Source organism: Taudactylus pleione, unplaced genomic scaffold (assembly GCF_031769625.1).
Source record: "Taudactylus pleione unplaced genomic scaffold, aTauple2 ptg000510l, whole genome shotgun sequence".
Lineage (NCBI taxonomy): Eukaryota > Metazoa > Chordata > Amphibia > Anura > Myobatrachidae > Taudactylus > Taudactylus pleione.
Genome location: NW_028284912.1, coordinates 4152582 through 4172500, shown reverse-complemented (window position 1 = coordinate 4172500; position 19919 = coordinate 4152582).

The following is a 19919-nucleotide window of genomic DNA, read 5'->3' as shown; positions in this document are numbered from 1 at the left end:
TAGATGTTGAGTGACAGCACGCCCCCTTTGGTGGGTGGGCCGGGGGAGTGGCTGCCCAAAAGGAGGTGTTCCCATGTGAACGCCTCCGTTTGGGGGCGGCCCCACTGACATCACGAGTGATGTCAGTGGGAGAGATTTCGGCTCTGTTAGAGCCGAAATCTCTCTGGGGCTTGCGGCAACGAGACCCTACCACAAGGGTCTCATCGCAAGCCCGATGGTCTCAATGGTCAAGACCATCTTCCTGGCCGGGCTCACCCACAGCTATGCAAGCGGCCAGGAGGCCGTTCTAAAAAAAAAATAGCCCGGCCCTGATTCAGAGCGAGTGCTCTGTCAGATCGTCCGGCTCTGAATCAGGGCCACATTTCCCAATATAATTGAAAAAGAATTCATCCCATATCCATCCATTATTTCATCTGTTACCCTGATAACATTATGTGGGGTCCTCCCAGAGACCATTCGTCATCTGCTCCATAGAGCTCATCATGATAGCGCATATTGAAGAGTCCCTCAGACCAATGAATAGTAAATGTGAATGTACTTAGTAGATCCAATCTCTTACCTTAATACCCCATCTAGAATGGAACTAAAAGCTCTGTAAAGGCACATAACATCCAGCAGTCCATGAGCAAATATTTGTTCTCAGAAATCTCCCCCCCCCCATGGATAACTCAAGGAGCGAAGGTATTCAGGATATATTGGGAGCAATCATAGAACAAAGGGGGTCATTCAGACCCAGTCACAAGCACCGATGTGCTCGCAACCGGGTCGAAGGGTAGCCCTGCGCACGTGCAGCGGCCGCACTGCGCGTGCGCAAGCCCCGGAGCGAGAGAGAAACTCTCTCGCTCCATAACTCGCTACAAAAGTGGCGGCTGTCGATGTTGATCAACAGCTCGCCCCTTTTTGTAGGCGGGTCGGGGGGTGGTTTCAAAAATGGAGGCATTCCTTAAGGAACACCTACCGTTTTGTGGGCGGCCGCACTGACATCATCAGTGATGTCAGTGTGGAGCTTCCTGCTCCATCAGAGCAGAAAGCTCCCTGGGGCTTGCTAGTGCCCAGACCCAACCTTAGGGTCAGGTCGCAAGCCCCAAAGGGCGCGATGGTGATCACCATCGTGACCCTCACCCTGGTCGCTAGCTAAGCTGTGGTTGCTTACCCACAGCTTAGCTTGCGACCAGGAGGCCGCACCAAAAAAAAGAAGCGCCCGCCCTCATTCAGAGAGAGTGATCGCTTCTTGCGACCGCCTCTGAATGAGGTTCAGAATCCACAACCATTGTCACTTTAATGCCCCCTTTCCCAAGCACTTGAACCACATCAAATGAGCAATTTCCGAGCATCTCCTACCCAATCCCATCGTTCACCAAGTTGCCTTTTGACAATGACAGAATGGGGATCAACTGGAACTTCCCAGCCTTTTTTATTTTATTACCAACACCCAATTGGGAAATTTAAACCCTTGTCTGCTCCAAGCCCACATTTTGGCCACACCCATTAAGTGCCCAGATACTATAACAGGGGTACCTAGACCCAGTGATTTTGTTTACAATGACTGGCTTAATCAGATCATTCATGACAGGAGATCCTCCCAGAGCTAGTCTTAAGCTAGGTACACACTGGGCCATATATCGGGCGTTCAATCGAATGGCCGATATATTGAAAGCGGGTTGGCGTGTGGTATCCCCGATATCTCTGTGATCAACATCGTTTACAGACATATCGCATATGGCCGGAATATCAGCCGACCGTCCGTACAGTTGCTGTACCCACCTTTTTTTTTTTTTTTTTTTTTTTTTTAGCCAAGTCCCATAAATCATAGAATCCAACATGGACATATGGTTGAATAATAAAGTTGTAAAATGTGATGTGTTGAAGAGGACCACTTCGTTCAGGGTGGGAGGTTGCGTTTGTGACTCTGGGTCCTAGAGCGCAGCATGGATGCACAGTGAGAAGAAACTGCTTTCTTACAAACCCAACATAGAACATACTTTGTGGCCCCACCTATTCCTCTAGGGGTCAGGTTCCAGATAATGTACTTACTTACTCATGGATGAACTTGGGTGCTCCTGCCAATCAAAGTGGGAGGTCCTGATACAGTCCAGTCTCCCCTTTATAAAGAGGCCTTGTTCTTTGCATGTCCTCTCTAATGGTTGGCCAATTCCTACTGTGGTGGCTGACCACACCCCCTGTGCTGACTAGCCACACCCCTTCAGTTTGGGACCATTCCTTTGTGGTCCCTTCATGCCCCAGTCCGACACTGTATAGACGGGATGTAACTGGGTAGATTAGCTTATAGAGCAGGGGTTCCCAACCACGTTCCTTAAGGCACACTAAAAGTCCAGGTTTCAAGGATGCCATACTAGAGCACAGGTGTCTTAATTAGTAACTTTGGGGTCTATTTTCTAAGTCTTATGGAGCGTACACACGGTCAGATTTGTCAGACTTGTCAGATTTGTCAGATGAACGACTGAACGATTAAACGATTTGAACAATTTGAACGATTTGACCAAAGTTTTGAACGATTTGAACGATTTGAACGATTGAACGATTTTTGACTGCATTAAAATGAATGGAATCGTCCAAGTCTGACTGCAAACCCATCAGATGTCAGATATCGTTATCTGACAAACGGGAACGCGCATCGTTGATCGTCCATCGTTCAGGCATGTCAGATATGAACGATTTTCCTTCAGATATGAACGACTGAACGATTTTTAAATCGTTATCGTCCATATCTGAAGAAAAAATCTGATCGTGTGTATGCACCATAAGATGGAGATTAAGTGAATTGAGATAAAGTACCAGCCAATCAGCTCCTAACTACCATGTCACAGGCTGTGTTTGAAAAATGACAGTTTGGAGCTGGTTGGTTTGTACTTTATCTCCGTTCACTTTATCTCCATCCAAGGCTTAGTAAATAGACCCTGGAGTTATTCTGATTTAACCATCTGTGCTCAAGCATGGTTATCACTAAAACCTGGACTGTTGGTGTGCCTTGGTGACCGGGGTTGGGAAACACTGTTATAGAGGTTAGTTGGGTGGTTCTGGCATATGATAAGCTGCGGGAATATGTGAGTTTTCAGGGATCGGTTAAAGGTTCTGAGACTAGAGGAAAGTCTTATTGTGCGTTAAAGGGGATTCCACAGAGTGGGTGCAGCCAGGGCCGTAAATCCTGGAACAGTGCTGTAAATCCCGGAACTGAAGGCCCCTTCACATGACATCATGCACTATATTGGCGTGGCCGGCACTAGGTGCAGAAAAGCCTTGTTTCGGCAAAGGGTACAGCCCAAATCAAAATTCCTGTAGCCTTGAATGGGAGCAGGTAATGAGTGTGAATGAGAGACAGAGCCGTAGCTAGGGTAGTGCGACCGGTGCCATCGCACAGGGCACCACAGGTCAGGGGGCGCTGTTTGGGCCTGTCAAATTTTTGTTAATTATCATTCGCACTTGTAGCTTCATCTTATTTCATCCCCAGCATTTCCTGGCCTCCCCTATCTCTTCCCTGGCCCTTCCCCATGAGGCCATTCCCCTTTTTTGGGTGCATAATGTCCGTTTGAAAAATGAGGGGGGCGCCAATGTTCTTTCTGGCACAGGTCACCAAAAAGTCTAGTTACGACTCTGATGAGAGACACCTGGGCACAAAGGGGCAGAAACTCTCAAAAAATGTAAATGTGTTTTCTCATTTCACTTATTCATTGTATTATTAAACCTACCTTTAACAATTTTGATTGGTAAAACATGAGTTACCCTACAATGCCATAGGCTTCTATGCGAAATGTCAACACATGCTGTCACCACTAGGGGTGGTGTGGGACATTTCCTTTTTCGCTTTTGTACTGTAAACTTGAGTCCAGGCCCCCTGATGGCATTTTATATTTCAGACTTTGGGGCCCATTTATCAAACTGCATTTGAGGTAAATTCCCCGAAAACACCTGTTTTCGGGGGTTTACCTCAAATACTAAGTATCCCCCGAATGTATGAAGGAGGGACCGCAGCAGGTATCTCCGATACCTGCTGCGATCCCTCCATTGCCGCCGGCAGCCGCCTCCCCCATAGGTTTCTATGGGGGATGCGATGCTGCCAAATGTATCAATATCGGGAATGCGAAGCATTCCCGATATTGGCCCCAGCAGCTAACGCCATCTGAAGATAGCGTTAGATGCTGTGTCCTATGGGCACTTACTCGCGTTTCAGCCGGCGGAGGGATCTGGAAGATCCCTCCGCCGGCAATGGGCGCCGCTCATGTGCAGTCCGCGGGACTGCGCATGCGCAGCAGCCCGGAATGCGCTCCGGACACATCGCAGGGACGTGCTCTATTCGGAGCCCATCTCCCTGCATGTGCCGGGTCATACATTCGGCCGGTATGACCGCATTTTGTAATGCGATCATGGGCGGTACTGCATGCCCTGATCGCATTGCAAAATGCGATCCTTAATAAATGGGCCCCTTTAGTAGCTGCAGTGCAGGACTCAGCCGCTATGTGAGTAACAGAATTAGCACCCAGAGCGGGAAGTGCAAACACTGAAAAGTGAACCTATCCGGAGCTTGCACCCAATAGGCATCACCATCTATAAATGGCATTGCCTAATAGAACTACTTTGTAAGGCGCTGCAGAACATTTGTGGCGCCATATAAATAAATAATAATAATAATAGAAGCCTATGGGCTTCTTTGTGGATAATTCCCAGAGAGGGATCCAGTAACGCGCTGGCTTACATTCGCGCATAGGCAGAAGTCCGCACACCGCATTGGGAGAGCTCTCATCACAAAAGCTGTACTTTGCAGTTTTAAACGCAAAACTAGATTCATACGGTGTAAATAAATGCCGCTATGCATGCGGCACGTGGCGGGATGTATCACATTCGGAATGCGATGCTCGGTACTTCTCGAGCACAGAGTTTACTCACTTCTCAAATTCTGGTGAAAAATGATTGAAGAAATTGAGGTAAATGTATTCTAGCACTTATTCTGGCCTCAGAGTTATGATTGCATTAAAATACTTTATTGGGGGAAAAAATAGAAATGTATTTATGAGTAGAATTATTAATGGGATAATGATCTGTATTATTTAGCTGGAACACCTGCATCCGTGTTTGTTGTCGTTTCCCTGAGCAACAAACCTGAGCTGTCATTTCTTTTTGACATGATGCAAAGAACTGTACAGCCCTAAAGGTTTTGTTGGCCGGAACCCACAGTTATCGTACTAGGTTTATGCAAGATCCTATCTTGTTTAGTCAATCTGAACACATTGCACAAACCATGGAAAAGCTGACCCAGCTATTATCTGCTCACATCTGATCTGAACTGGGGGGGGAAAGGTTTGCAGTTATGGATTTAACACTACACACTATAAGTTTACATGGTGCTCAGTGTGTTTAGACTAATGTCCATTTATTAGCAGGTCTCATGAGACTCGCCGCGCCAAGCAACTTTTTCGCTTAAAATGTACGTCTTAATCGCACGAATAAAACAACTGGAAGCGACAAAACTGCTTTGCTAGATTGCATTGATCGTTTTGGTGTGGACATTGGTACATTTGTGCGCGACTGAGTTTGAATCTGTATAAGAAGTGCTACAATGTAGCGTGGCTTTCTCTAACACCAAGTTGACCTGGGGGGTCCCATGCCCTGGATTTGTTCCATAGGAGTGTTAGGGACCTGCCTGATGGAGGTCACCTGGACGCGGTGGGCAGGCCCATAATTATTGCCATCATTATGCTAAGAACCTCTTTGATGCAATTTAGCAGTATTATTATTAGGTTCAGCATGGTTAGAGTGTGCACCTGCATTTGTTTCGTTTTCTGCTTGCAGCACTACAAGTTTCAGCAGGTAGCACCTCACTTTGGGGGGAATTCAATTCAACACGATGTTGAATAGCCGTGGGAAGTAGCTCCCGCAGCTATTCAATACACCGCGCTGTTTGGGCGCGCTAAGGATTTCTTCTCGCACCCCCCTTGGGGATGCGAGGAGAAATCCGACCAAAGTGCCGGGCACGCAGCTATTTTTCTGTTTAGCGTGGCGCTAACAGCGCCCGGCACTTTGGTCAGAAAATGCTGGTTACCACGCCTTAACACCCTTGTTAAGGCGTGATAGGCACGATAACCGGCATTCTCCGACCAGACAGTGCACTGAATTGAATTCGCGTTGAATTAAATTTCCCCCATTGTGCTTAGGGTGTACAATCTAGGTCCCCTCTCCCTATGTATATGTGTGTATATATATGTGTGTATGTGTGTCTGTATATGTATGTATATGTGTGTAAGTATCTGTGTATGTATATGTGTGTCTGTAATCTGTATATGTGTGTCTGTATATGTATGTATATGTGTGTATGTATATGTGTGTATATGTGTGTCTGTATATGTATGTATATGTGTGTAAGTATCTGTGTGTGTATGTATATGTGTGTCTGTAATCTGTATATGTCTGTATATGTATGTGTATGTATATGTGTGTATATGTGTGTCTGTATATGTATGTATCTGTGTGTATGTACATGTGTGTGTCTATATGTATGTGTGTCAGGTGTATGTACAGAATATGCGTGTATGGATGCGTCTGGTGTATGTATATGCGTGTGTATGGATGTATGTATTTGTCTGATGTATGTATGTGTCTGGTGTATGTATATTCGTGTGTATGGATGTGTGTATGTATATGCTGTTGTATGGATGTGTTAATGGGCACTAGGTAGTGGAAATTGATCAATGAATAGACTACTGAGTGGTGGATGGGGTGGAGTTAATAGGTGCTATGGATGAGATTGATTAATGGGTAATTGGACAGGAATAGGTTAGCGTATGCTGTGTGGGGGGAAATTGGTTAGTGGGTGCTGACAGGATGGGTGAATGTGTTGCTGGGGGTAAATGGGGGTGAAGGTGAATGGACATGAGGGTGATTCATTTGTTTGTTGGAGTTTAGCTATTCAGTTGTTTTGCACACCCAGCTCTGAGGCTACACTTATCACATATTTTTGCTGGTCGCTCAAAACAATTGAATATCTCTCGTGTAGTTTAGACAGGAGCTATGGGAGCTACAAACAATTGAATTTCCGTCATTGCATGTTCTATGCAAGAATATTTAATAGATTTACTGACAATATGTGCAGTGTTGTTGTTTCAGGAGACAGAAGAATGCCCCATGCCTCCTTTTAGAGCGCCATGCTGAACTCTGGATGAGAGCTTTAGATTGGAGGTGGTTTGCGCCACTCCTGTACTGAGAGACTGGGGGCTTGGGCTTGGAATGCCCCACTTCCTGCTGAGATCCCACTGAATCCACAGCCTCTGACTGCCTCTTCATCAACCTAGTCTGAGGTAAATACAAGTACATGTATTTACATGTATTATTGTATACTTAATGAATTGGAGACACTGCTGCATGGCATATTATGTATTGGGGACACTGATGTGCGGCATATTGTGTATTGGGGGTACTGTAGAGCGGCATAGCATGTATTGGCACTGTAGTGTGGCTTAATTAAGTATCGGGGCACTATAGTGTGGCATATAATTTATTGGGGGCACTGTAGTGTGGCATATCGTGTATTGGGTGCACTGTAGAGCGGCATATAATGTATTGGCACTGTAGTGTGGCTTAATTAAGTATTGGGGCACTGTAGTGTGGCATGTCATGTATAGAGGGCACTGATGGGTGTCATATATTGGGGCACTGATGTGTGGCATATCATGTATATAGGGCACTGATGTGTTACAAATTATGTATTGGGGCACTGCTGAGTGGCATTATGAATTAGTGCATGGGTGCGTGGCATATTAGGTATTGGGGGAATGCTGTTTGGCATCTTGTTAATTGGGGGCACTGCAAATCCCCCACAGCTCACAGGTAACCCCTCCCTGTCTGCTGAATGTCCTTCTGCAAAGTAGTATTTTGTAGCTACCCTCAAATTAGGGCCAGTGAAACAAAGTCCAACTAATCAGTGTTGGGCTGACCAACCAGGGCACAAGGAAATCTCTGTTGGGCAATATAGTAAATAGTACAAACTCAAATATTGTTCTCAAAACTTGGTCAACAGTATGTGGGTAAGGTTTTATGTACTTTATATGGCTGGGAAGAGTGTATTCGGGGGAAACATGGTCTGTAGGGTGAAGTTCTGCCTAGGGCGCCTAGAAACCCTGCACCCACCTTGGGTCTGAGCCCTCCCTGCACCCAGCTCACCTCCTACTGCTGGCGCCGAACACTTATGTAATTTGGTCAGTTCAGCATACGATGCCCCAGTGCCTTCCAAATCCAAACAGTAAATATGTATGCAGATAGGGTGGGACTCCAGAGTTGGCACAATGTAGAAAAAATACTTGTACCACATTTTTTTTCTACATTGCACCAGTATGTGGAATGCCGCCTCTCTCTGATTTTACATATATAATGTATGTGTGTGGTGTGTGCATATATATGTATACATGTATAAGCTTCACTTAGTGACTTTTTTTTTTTTTCGTTCTTACTATGGGGTATAGATCTAATATCTTCTTGGTATAGCTATTAATAAGATTAGGTCCTTTTTATTAGAGAGATGTCACATTCATGACCCGCATGCTCTTTAGTAGGGAGGTTTCAAATTCATGTGATCACTATGTGCCATTTTTATTTTTTTGTCTCATTAACAAGGTGTATTTCCTTTTATTTGTAGACTTTCACATTACAGTGTTGATATGAGCGGAGTGGGGAGTGCAATTGAGGTGATTGAAGGAAGGCACCAGCCACACCCCTGTGCAGACCACACCCCCACAGCCAGGGGCGTAGGGAGGGCGGCTCCAGGGGAGCACAAGCTCCAGGCGCCGAAAAGATTAGAGTGCGCGCCACAGCCTGACTCCGGCACTTGCCCCTGGCCGCCCGCAGCTGTCTCAGTGACAGCCCGAGCCGCGTTAGCTTTCTTCCTCCCTCCTCGCTCCCAACCTCTAGTAGTGCGTGTGACATATGACGCAAGACGGGCGGGGACTGCACTGCACAGGAGAAGAGAATGGAAAGAGGACCCGCTCGGGACTCACTGACCCACCGTGGAGGGCGCCATCCAGCAGGGGCAAGTGAACTGAACTGTACACTGCCGGGCTGGCACTGGGGATGGGGAACAGGAAGTGCGGTGGCATACACTGCAGTGAGCGCAGGCGGGGGGAATGGGTACAGATAGAGGCACAGAGAGGAGTAGGGGTACAGATAGAGACACAGAGAGGAGTAGGGGTACAGATAGAGGCACATAGAGGAGTAGGGGTACAGATAGAGACACAGAGAGGAGTAGGGGTACAGATAGAGGCACAGAGAGGAGTAGGGGTACAGATAGAGGCACAGAGAGGAGTAGGGGTACAGATAGAGGCACAGAGAGGAGTAGGGGTACAGATAGAGGCACAGAGAGGAGTAGGGGTACAGATAGAGGCACAGAGAGGAATAGGGGTACAGATAGAGGCAGAAGGGTGCACATATAAAGACAGAGAGGAATATGGGGTACAGACAGGCTGAAGAGGGTACAGTTAGAGGCACAGAAAGAATAGGGGGTACAGACAGAAGCAGAAGAGAGCACAGATAGAGGCACAGAGAAGAGTAGAGGGTATATATAGAGGCCCAGAGAGGCAGAAAGGGGGTATATATAGAGGCCCAGAGAGGCAGAAAGGGGGTATATATAGAGGCCCAGAGAGGCAGAAAGGGGGTACATATAGAGGCAGAAGGCGGAGCAGGTAGAAGCATGGACAGACACAAGGGGGAACAGATAGTAGGAAATGTGCAATTGGTTGGTTTAGGTAACACTATACATTAATTAATTTTGTACAAAGGTCTCTTGATTAATTAAAAAAAAAATGGTGTAGAGACATGTGGGCCTGGACTCAGAGGGTGGACTGGACGTCTACTGGATGTACCAACTGGCCGACACCAATAAGGTAAATGTCAGTAAAAATGACATATGCTGGGCTATACTGACAATACAGAGGCGGATCAAATGGGGAAGTTCCCTGATTCTTTAACTTTCCTAGGACTCCATGAAATGATAATCCAGCTTTTCCGTCCGGACTGTCCAAGCGACCGTGAAACACACACACTGTTGGTGTGTCAATGTGTGTGTGACAGTGAGACAGACTGAGAGTGCTGTGCCGTGGGTATAGGCGGGGGCTTGCTGGCTCTGCTCATCTTAGCATGCAGGAGCACCCTGGGGCAGGGTAGCTACTGACGACAGTCATTGTGCCCTCCACCCTGGACAGAAACAAGTGAGTGAAGTTGGACCATGAGTGACACACAGCAGTGAGCCCTGGGCGGAGAGTGGTGGGGTAAAGAAAGTCACAGTGAGTAGAGGGACTCAGAGAGGACAGGGGCGAGATGATAGCGGCACAGGTTGCATTTAGCAAAAGACTATCAGGGGTATTCATTATGGAGCGAAAACTCAGTTTTTGCGATGTTTTCGCACCTATGACGTCATTATCGCTGGTTTTGGTTTTACACCGTATTCAATTTCAAAGACTTTTCGCAGGTTCGAAAAGTCTTTGAAAAAAAACGGGGATAACTTTTCACCACTGAATAGGTGGCGGAAAAAAGTGCAGAATTGGGGTTTAGGGATGCAGGCTTAAAAAAAATAGCCTGCACCCCTGGGAATGACATTTTAAAAATAACTGTGCCAAAAAAAGTTTTAAAAAAAAATAGGGACACCCCAAAAAATTTATTTAAAAATTGGGGTAAAAAAAAAAATGAGAAAAAATTGTTTAAAACTAGGGAAATAGGATCAGGGCTTTTCTGTAAGTATGCGGCAGGTGTATTCTAGAATAGATTATTAGCGGCAGGTGCATAGTTGCAGAATTTTTTAAAAATTACTTTAGGGACATAAAAATATGCTAGTACCCATTTTCATGTACCCCAGAGGGGACAGGGTTAGTTTTACTTACCTAAATTACCTGTCGGGATCCTCACTGCTGCCGGTCTTACGGTGTCGGGATTGGAACCGCCGACCATGTGGCCGTCGGTCATACATGCTGATTCCAGTAGGAAGGTGACACATACTTTCATTAGATGTGATCATCACCCTACTGTATTATTCATCAGCTCATATTGTATTCTTTACTACAGAATGTTCACCTTTAGATTAATCGTAACACTTAAGTGGGATTCCCACATTTATTACATTTATTTGATTTGAGTAATGGCTGTTAATATGTATATAAACAAATTTTAATCGAATAAAATGTCATTTAGAATCTAAATTAGAGGGGATATCCACCTTTGTTCTTAAACTTAATTTGTAGATCAGTTTCAATCCTGAATTGCATCCCCCTGACATCAGAGATTTGGAGCTGCAGAGAGCCAGCTGTATGGGGTGAGTGTTACATCACCAGCATTGCTTAACCCCGGAATGAACTTTAATACATGCTGTTCTGTGTATAACGTGGATCAGGGTAGTTTTATTCACATTTATCTGGAATTACCTGGTTTCAGTGTTTGCTACTGATTCTCAGTGCACCATTCAGCTGTCAAACATTAACGGTGTTAGAAATACATTGCGTTATTGATTAATCTACTTTGGCATATTGTTATTATTGTTTTTTCATTTAATAATTACAGTCCATCTATTTACCCATTGCCAGGGCCGGTGCTACCATTAGGCAGCTTTTGGGCCGCCGGCCACTGGAGGGCGCCGCTGAGTCCACAGAAAACAGCAAGGATGTCTCTTTCAGTCCCGGCTGGGTCCAGTGATGACCAAGGCTGATGTACGTGTGTGGGTGATAGAATTTGGGGCACATGTGTGGCATATGTATTAGGGGCATTGTATAGTTAATTCATGGCTATGTGGCATACAATACATTTTGTGCACAGCTGTGTGGCATGTATTGGTGGCATTGATGTGTGGCATAAGTATGATTTGGGGATACAGCTGTGTGGCATATAATGAATTTGTGGCACATATATATGACATATTATGAATTGGGGCAGTGTTATGAGGTACATAATGATTTTGGGGCTCTGCTGTGTGGCATATTAGTTGGGGCATATATAGTATATTATGAATTTGGGACACTGCTGTGTGGCTTATTATAAATTGGCGTCACTAATATGTGGCACAGTATTGGAGGCAGCAAGGGTGGTGGATGAAATGTTGTCTAGGGCGCCCAGACTGCTTGCACCGGCCCTGCCCATCGCCCCTATCTAATACCAACTGCATGTTTATTCGGGTTGGGTATGAAATCCCGGCTGTCGGGATGCTGCTGTTCAGAATACTGACAGCCAGAATCCCGACACCCATAGGAAGGCACGTATGTATTTTGCCTACCCCTACCCTAACCCCTAGCCTAACCCTCCCTCCCCGGTGCCTAAACCTAACCTCCCCGCACCCTAAACCTAATACACCCATTCCTCGGTGCCTAAACCTAACATCCCCCTCCCTGCACCCTAATCCTAACACTCCCTCCTCGGTGCATAACCCTAACCCTCCCCCTAATGCCTAACCCCGCTAGCTAATGCTAACCTCCCCCTAACACCCCGATACTTTCCTTCTGGATGCTGGCGGTCGGGCTACTGGTGCCGGGATCCCGACCTGTCGGGATTTCTGTACCGGTTTTTGGACCGTCACCATCCCGCACGCCGGGATGCCGACTACATCCCGTTTATTCATTATAAATCATTATCAAGGAGTACATCCAGCATTACTACAAGCCAAATTGTTTATGTATTCTCCCACTTGTAGAACTACAAATGCCAGGATGCACGGGCATCCAAAAATACAAAGATAACCCTTGAATTTTGCATACACACGGTCAGATATGTCAGATGAACGATTGAACGATTTACCAACGATTTGAACGAGTGAACGATTGTTGCCTGTATTAAAATGAATGGAATCGTCCAAATCTGACTGCAAGCACATCAGATGTCAGATATCGTTATCTGACAAACGGGAACGCGCATCGTTCATCTGCCAGATATGTCAGATTTTCCTTAAGATATGAACGATTTTTTAAATCGTTATTGTACAGATCTGAAGGAAAATCTGACTGTGTGTATGCACCATAAACCTGTGCCTAGGTAGCCTGGTAGCCTATACTATGGTGTACCACCAATACCCCTTACCTTAAACACGACCAGGGGCGTCACTAGGGAGGTGCTTATTGCAACGGGTGTCACCCTCCGAGGGTGTGACACCAATATGCCGCCTCCTCCTCAGTGACTGGGAGCCTGGAGCTGCACTGTGATGTGATTGTGCAGAATTCGGCTCCCGCACACTGAGGAGGATACAGCAGTGCGGGGAGAGTCTCTGGGGACAGCCCAGGATCTCCAGGAGTGCTGGGCACTCCTCCAGAGTGGTGAAACCACACCCCTTTCCTGCAATGCCACACCCACTTTTTAGGACAGGTTGTTTATTTGGCACACTGGGTGTCACCGACCTCAGTGACCCCACTGAAAAAGACAATTCATAACAATATCAGAATAGTCCTTATCTGGACGCCACAATAGTATCAGAGTTCCAATATGATGTCTTTGTGTTAAGGATGTTTGTCTTGATTTCTCCACCACAAACATATGGTAAGATAGGGGATACGATATATTAGTGTGGTCGTTTCAATCTAATATTGTCAAAGTAGCTATTCATGCACATGCAAAGAATGTGTGGACGGTTAGTTCAGAGGTTCTCCAATTCCCTACACCAGCAATGTGTCACAAGCCGCCGCACTGCGAATGCTGTGCAAAGCGAACGCCAGGCGAGCGTTTCGCTGAAACTTCTCCTACCTCCTGTCCATCATTCTGGGTCGATCCAGATTGGCTCCCGCATCTATGTCCTTCTGCTGTGAATGCTGCTCCAATGCCGGTGATAGCGTTGCACGTGTTTCCGGTTCTGGCATTGTCTCCTGTAAACCAGTTGAATATCCAGTCCTCCTGGTTGTCTTGTATACCTGCCGTTTGTGTCATCTGGGTGGCACAGTCCGCACTCCAGCGTCCTCAGTACGCAAGCCAGCGTACTCGCACTTGTGTCAACCCGGTGGCACAGGCTGCACTCCAGCATCCTGAATACGCGAGCCAGCGTACTCATGCTTGTGTCAACCCGGCGGCACAGGCCGCACTCCAGCGTCAGCCGCTTGTGTCAACCCGGCGGCACAGGCCGCACTCCAGAGTCCTTAGTACGCAAGCCAGCATACTCAAGCCTGTGTCAACCCGGCGGCACAGGCCACACTTCAACTTTGGCCGTTTGTGTCAAAACCCAGCGGCACAGGTTGCTATTCAGCGTCCTCAGTACAGAAACCACCTACTTCCAGCCGTCAAGGCTGCTACACAGCCTAAAGGCTGCATCTCATCTTAAGGCCCAAAGGCCATAGCCAGCCAAGGAACCTCCAGCCCTCAAGGCTGTTGCATTGCTCAAAGGCCGCACCACATATTACTGGCCACAGGCCACAGCCATTCAGGTTATCTCAGCTCTCAAAGCTGCTCCACGGCCGCATCTAGCCAAGACCATACCTCAAGGCTGTTGCGGCACTAATGCCCTATAGAGTCATATCTGAGGCTTAACACAATAATGGTAAGGAAAAGTCCAGTGCTCTCTCTTTGGTGTTCTACTTTCTAGAATTTAGTGTTCACTCTAGGTCCAGCGGCAGGCAGGGCGCATCCGGAAAGGGGCATGGCCAATGAAAAGGGGGCGTGTCTTTATGAAGCGTCCCCTTTTTGTCATTCTTGGGGGCGTGTCCGTAACGACGGACATGCCGGGCAGTCCCCAAGCGCTGCAGTCACTGTGAATGGGTGCCGGGCGCGGTGACCGCTGCTCTGCCGCTTTCCCCACCCATGGGACACTGCGGCCCGCAGGTGGAGGACAACCCGCAGGCTGTTTCAGCCATTAGATGGATTTGTTTCCACTCCACTATAGAGATGAGCGAGTTCGGCTTCCTGGACACCGAACCCAACCGAACTTACCTGTTCTGAGTAGATCCGGGTACAGGCTCAGATCTTCTTGCCGACTCCAGATCCCAAAACAGGGCAAAACACCATCCTTGCAGTGTTGGATCTCCCTTGTTTGGATCCGGAGTGCAGAATGTTGGATCCAACCAGTGGCTGCTACCATGGTAATAGGCTGTTGGTTGGCTGAGAATGGCTGTCTCTCTCGGCCAATCAACGCGTCACGATAGACTGATAATCCCACTGAAGTCTATGAGAAAGCGAGTGACAGCCATTTTCGGCCAACCATCGACCTGTTACCATGGCAGCGGCCGCTGGTTGGATCAGAAAAAAGTGTAATTTTTTTTTTAAATAATAGCATGGGGTCCCCCCTAAAGCTCAATCAGCACTGGGCTTTCTTGAGCCGGCCCTGGTTTCCTGGTTGTGAAAATATCGGGGAAAATTACATAGGGTTTCCCTATATCTTACCAGCACTGGGCTCTTCCTAGCGAGGATGTAATGCCACAGCCAAGGGTCACGCTTATATTGGTACCTCCACCAAAGCATTCAGCATCCCTCACTAGTCAGCTGAGGTTGGGGATTCCTTGGGAAGTGGGGTCCCCCAATAAAGGGGTCCTCCCTCCCAGGGATCTCAGGTCCAATCTGATAGCCCGAGGCTCTGCTCTGCACCCCTGGTGGCAGTGGGTGCTGAATTCATGGTGTAAAATACTATTGCCTCTTACAGCTTACAGAAGGACTACAGGTCCCAGCAAGCCTGCCACATTTGCCGGTACCACAAGTACCAGCGTGTGGTGCATTAAAGGCCCGCTGGTGCCAGTAGACTTCCTGTAAATGAAAGTAAAAAAAAAGACAGGACATACACACTCCGAATATTATCGATCGTTATAATAAAAAAGTCTATACTCACATACCACTTGTAGACACAAAAGGAAAAATTACAAGTGCACAACTCCAACATGACTAATTACATATAATACATTTTGCAATAACATTTTGCAATAAATAGAGGTTTTAGAATAATTGTGGCCAAGGTTATGGGCCTACCCACCACGTCAAGGTAACCTCTTTTAGGGTAGGTCCCTAAAATACTGGGGTTAAAGTCCAGAACGCAGGACACCCCCAAACCAGCCCAGCTGAGCCACCCCAGGGCATCACTAGGGAGAAAGGTGAAAAGAGTGTTAGATAGATAGGAGCAGCTACTTCATATGTTAGAAGTGAGGTGAAAAATAGAAGTGTGAAAATGTTACATATATAATAAACAAACAATAAAGGTGCTAAAAGTGCAAAAAATGTGTAATAATGCAATGCCCTAAAGCAGCCCAACCAAAGCAATCCAGGGGACCCACGCCCCAAAAATCACCCCATAGCTGCACTATATAAATTTATAAGACTTATCTCAATTATGCCTTTTTCAAAACTGCAGTCAAACATGCCAGAATCCCTGCTTAAGACCAATGGGTGATAGGTGGGGAGGAGTGCTAGTTTAGGTTGAAGGAGTCTCATGCCTTCAGGTGTGCATAAGAGCACACTAAATAGAGTATATGGAAAAGGGCCCTAGACTGCACACCCTGAATATAAATAATGGGAGGTACTACCTTTTGAGACTAATGTTGCAGACACAAAAGGAAAAAATAACAGATGCACAACTCCATCATTACTAATTACATATAATACATTTTGCAATAAATAGAGGTTTTAGCATAATCATGGCCAAGGTTATGGGCCTACCCATCACGTCCAGGTAACCTCTTAGTGCTTTCACATACCACTTGTGTCATGCTTTCTTCAGTCCATGTAGGCATCCAGGGTCTTCATAAACAAAAAGGAAAATCCACAGACATAGTAGTGACCTGAGCGCTCGCAAGCGGGTCGATGTTGCCCAAGTGCGCATGTGCATGACGGAGGTGGCTCCGTCGTGCGCATGCGTGATACCCGAGTAACGACGGCCAAGCCGTCGTTATGGGTCTCGCACCAAAGGGGATGGTGATTGACAGACGGAGGCATTCCCATTCTGATAGAGTCAAAAGCACTCCAGGGCTTGCAGCAGCAAGACCCTACCGCAGGGTCTCGTCGCAAGCCCGATGGTCTTGACCATCGCGACCATCATTTTGGCCGCTCAATATAGCTGTGGGTGGTCACCCACAGCTATGCGAGCGGCCAGGAGGCCGCTCCAAAAAGGAGAAGGGACGGCCCTGATTCAGAGCGAGCGCTCTGTTAGAGTGTCCGGCTCTGAATCAGGGCCACTGTTCATTGTTGTGCATAATATGCTGATTATTGTTGGGCATAATATCCTGGTCATTGTTGTGCATAATATCCTGGTAATTGTTGTGCATAATATTCTGGTCATTGTTGTGCATAATATCATGGTCATTGTTGTGCATAATATTATGGTCATTGTTTTGCATAAAATGCTGGTCATTGTTGGACATAATATGCTGGTCATTGTTGGAGATAATATGCTGGTCATTGTTGGCCATAATATGCTGTTTATTGTTGGGTGTACTATGCTCAGCACCATGGTCTCTGCATTTGGATATTAGGGTGTCTGGAATGGCACCCTCCAGCCAGAATATCCTGGCTCTGCCTCTTCAGCATGACATCACAGATAAGGGGGCATGTTCGGCATAGGGCACTGAAAATCCCTGTCACGGCACTGACTGTGCCGATCATTGTTTGGCATAAAATGCTGGTCATTGTTGGCATTAATATGTTGGTCCTTTTTGGGTATATGTTGAGCATTGTTGGGCAAATGTCACTCATTGTTGGGCATACTATTCTGATCATTGTTTTAGATAATATCCTGGACATTGTTGGGCATTAAATGTTGTGCATACTATGCTGGTCATTGCTGGGCATACTATGCTGGTCATTGTTGGGCATACTATGCTGGTCATTTTTCGGAAAAAAAGCTGACTACTGTAGGGCATTATATATTGATCATTGTATAGTATAGTATGTTGGTCATTATTGGGGATGCTATGCTGACGATTGTTGTGCATAATGTGCTGGTCATTGTAGGGCTTAATATGTTGGTCATAATATGCTTGTCATTGTTGTGCATAATATGCTGGTTATTGTTGGGTATACTATGCTGGTCATTGTTGGGCATAATATGCTGGTTATTGGGTATACTATGCTGGTCATTGTTGTGCATAATATGCTGGTTATTGTTGGGTATACTATGCTGGTTATTGTTGGGCACAATATGCTGGTTATTGTTGGGTATACTATGCTGGTCATTGTTGGGCATACTATGCTGGTCATTGTTGTGAATAATATGCTGGTTATTGTTGGGTATACTATGCTGGTCATTGTTGGGCATAATATGCTGGTTACTGTTGGGTATACTATGCTGGTCATTGTTGGGTATAATATGCTGGTCATTGTTGGGTATACTATGCTGGTTATTGTTGGGTATACTATGCTGGTCATTGTTGGGCATAATATGCTGGTCATTGTTGGGCATAATATGCTGGTTATTGTTGGGTATACTGTGCTGGTCATTGTTGGGCATAATATGCTGGTTATTGTTGGGTATACTATGCTGGTCATTGTTGGGCATAATATGCTGGTCATTGTTGGCCATAATATGCTGGTTATTGTTGGGTATACTATGCTGGTCATTGTTGGGCATAATATGCTGGTCATTGTTGGGCATAATATGCTGGTTATTGTTGGGTATACTATGCTAGTCATTGTTGGGCATAATATGCTTTTTGTTGTTGGGTATACTATGCTAGTCATTGTTGGGCATAATATGCTAGTCATTGTTGGGCATAATATGCTGGTTATTTTTTGACATACTTGCTTGTCATTGTTGGCCATAATATGCTGGTTATTGTTGGGTATACTATGCTGGTCATTGTTGGGAATAATATGTTGGGCATTGTGCATAATTGGGCATACTATGCTGGTCATTGTTGTATATACTATGTTGGTCACTATGGTGCATAATATGCTGATCATTGTTGGGCATATTACACTGGTCATGGTGCACAATATGTTGGTCATTGTTGGGCACACTATACTGGTCATTGTTGGGCATACTACACTGGGAATTGGTGGGCATAATATGCTGGTCATTGTTGGGCATAATAGGCTGATCATTGTTGGGCATAATAGGCTGACCATTGTTGGTCATAATATGCTGGTTATTATTGGGCATAATATGCTGGTCATTATTGGGCATAGTAGGCTGATCATTATTGATCATGATGTGCTCTCTTCATATGCTGTGCATTAATGCCGTGCTTGTTGTAAAAATGTAGAAAGTGAGACAATGGAGATGTGTCCGCTATTTTGCATTGTCCCAACTTTTTCTGTTTCCTTGACTTTCGTTACATTTTTGTTCTCCCCATCTCTCCACAGGAAAAAAACTATATTAAATGAAGGGAATGAAAAGTTAGATAAAAGTTTGGTAACCGGGGACTCTGCTTATCTTCTATTGCAATCCACTTGTATTTCCTTGTATGCTCTTTGCACAGTGTGACCATAAAGTGCTTTCAAGTGAAAACATTTAACAATGTATTGTGCGTGATCTATTAGTTTTTGTGCTTTATTGCAAAAGGTGTGGAACAGAGTATTGTTTACTATACACGCCGAGGTGTTATCTCATGGTGGAAGGTTATTCTTGGATTGTGCTGGGATGCTACAATAAGACATTGCCTATATGCTTTTCTTGATTGATTTCATTAGTGCTATTTCCTGGAACGATAATTACTATTTAAATAGGTTTTATTCAGAGAGAACAAATGGGCAGTGTACTGTAGCTGGACAATGGCTTTTCTAGTCTGCCTGGTAGTGTCAGTATCACATGCAGCTGATATAGGAGCTTCAGGCTCTGGGACAGTGGAGGATGTTAGATCAGGGAACAGGACAGCTGATAATAAAATGTATATACAATATCCTCACAGCTTATAGACATCACTTCCACGTTTAGTGCTCAGATTCGCGTTAAATCACAGTTCACAACGTTTCAAGATGGTTGGAATCAACAAAAGAGAATGGTCTGTTGATTAATTGTTACAATCAAGGCTGATTTAAATTACTGATGGAAA